Here is a 2,420-nt window from a genome sequence, read left to right as displayed (position 1 = left end):
CACACACAGACAGACAGACAGACAGACAGACAGACAGACAGACAGACAGACAGACAGACAGACAGACAGACAGACAGACAGACAGACAAGTAGGACTAGGTCAGAAGAGCAGCTTTCTAACCGTCTGAGGAAACGTCTTCAAAAGGAAAGAAGTAAGGAAAAAGAAAACGAATTCTTTCATTCTACAATGCCTTCCGATAATAATATGGAGGCCCAGCTCATGTGTACAAAGAGAGAAGAACAAACAAACCGTGGCTGAGCTAACACACCGCTCAAACGGGAAGAATTTTATCACAGTTGTATGGCCTGGCTCCTCTTTGCTCTAGCATGGTGAGGATTACACAAATTTCCTGAAGTATGAGAATGTTTCTGGCCTTCTGGGTACTTGTTTAGTTTACTTGCGTTACACTTAAACTAAACATTATCTCTGAAGTGGGATATCGTGCACCGGGCATGTTTTTTTTTAAGTTTTATTTTCGCGCGAGACTTGAATTAATTCGCCAATTCAGGTCATTCGTGAAATGTGAAAAGGGGCGCAACTTAATTGGAACACATGGCACTGGGCGACTCTGATCACGAATTCAAAACGTTCGTGAAAAAACAAAATGGTCTAAACGTGGAAAAAGAGCCCGATGAAAAGAATCAGTGCACAGTACAGAGTTCACAAAACGGGCAGTAGTGACACCCCGCCCCCTCCCCCATAAATATAAACAAATTTAAAAAAACAAAAACTTTAAAATAATGAAATTGAAGAAAATTTTTTTTAAAAAACAGAAAAAAATAGATTAACAGACAGAATATGAGAGTTAACGAATAAGTAATGTAGTCAAGCAAAGCATCGGTTTATGAAGAATAAAAGATTACCACTATGAGTAACTCTGTTGTTAACCTTATAGTTTGTTGTTTTTGTTTTTAGTGTGTTTTATAGTCAGGATAGGTTTTTGAACAGTCTTTATCATGGTTGCTTCATGCTAAGCAGCCATCCCTTTTTATTTTTTTTATTTAAAAAAAATAATGTAGGGGCTTGTACGCCCCCATCAACACAACTTAGATAATTTAGGAGGCTGGCTCCAACTCTGGATGGCATCGCCAAACCAGGCTAAGAGAGATACAACCTCTTAGAGGAAAGGGCTAGGTATTCAATAAAAATTCTCCTCACACAGGAATCAAACTCAGGTCTTCTGCCTGCCTCTGCGAAGCGTCTTACGGCTACACCACAGACGATGGTGTTATTCCGCTGACGCTAGACTGTTCTGCAGAATTTTCATAACGGCGATGAACGCCATGGCTGGATATTTCCTGAATTGATACCAGATTGTCTACGCCGTATACGATTTCCCCAAAACAAACCTACAGTAGAACTCGCTTTAAACGTCCACCTGTATAAGACACCCACCCGTGCAAACAGTCACTTCCCATTTCATCCCTTGGGTATTTAAAAAGAACAACATGTTATGACACTGTGCAAGACGTCCATTATGTCCAAGACAACCACTGTTCCCATCGACAATGAATGGCTGTCTCAGATAATTTCGACTGTAATACGGGGTGCCCACTACGGATGAAATCGGCGGATCGGGCCGATCGCCCGACTCGGTGGCCTCAGAAACAAACGTCTTTGTTCTCAATTTCAGGCGATCGAGTTGGGGGATCTGCCCGATCCAGCCGTAGTGGGCACCCCGTATAAGGTGTAGTACTTAGTTTTGAAATTATTGGACGAGATAACAAGTGATCGTTCGATGGCGCCAAGACTTTAGAGAGAACTGTCTGGTCAGCAGAATTCAGTGAAGGGCGTGGGTTGGGACAAAGAGAGGGTGCATGGGTCGAAACGGGAGGGGGGAGGGACGCGCAGAAGGGGGCGGCAAAGGGATTGTTGTTGGGTTTTTTTAAATTATTTTTTTTGCCCCTCAAAATATACACCATGAAACACTGTCGTCCTCTTTGACAAGCTTTGTGTTGAAGCTTGAAATTCAATCACATCAAACAGGAGTTAAATCGCCATTAATTTTTGCTGACTACTATTTCCATAAACTTTACCCCGCTGCCGGCTGGGTGTATCCCAATCTTTTCAAGAGGTGCCGCCCACAATGTAATGTAGGTGGACAGTTTTATTGAGGAGGAACAGGACAATTTATGTGCTTGCACTTGTCAAGAACATTTTATGGCCCCGATATACACAAGTGAAACAGTGACCTGAAGTATAATTTTTGATCTTTTCCCCTCGTTTTAGTTCGTCTCTTACCTTTTCTCTTCATTTTTTTCACTCTTTCTCTTCCTTCTTCTTTCTCCCCTTTCTTTATTCTCTCTCTGTCTGTCTGTCTCTCTCTCTCTCTGTCTGTCTGTCTCTCTCTCTCTCTCTCTCTCTCTCTCTCTGTCTCTCTGTCTCTCACACTCTCTCTCTCTCTCACACACACACAAAC

The sequence above is a fragment of the Aplysia californica genome, unplaced genomic scaffold (genome assembly GCF_000002075.1).
Source record: "Aplysia californica isolate F4 #8 unplaced genomic scaffold, AplCal3.0 scaffold00009, whole genome shotgun sequence".
Lineage (NCBI taxonomy): Eukaryota > Metazoa > Mollusca > Gastropoda > Aplysiida > Aplysiidae > Aplysia > Aplysia californica.
This window is presented reverse-complemented; position numbering follows the sequence as displayed.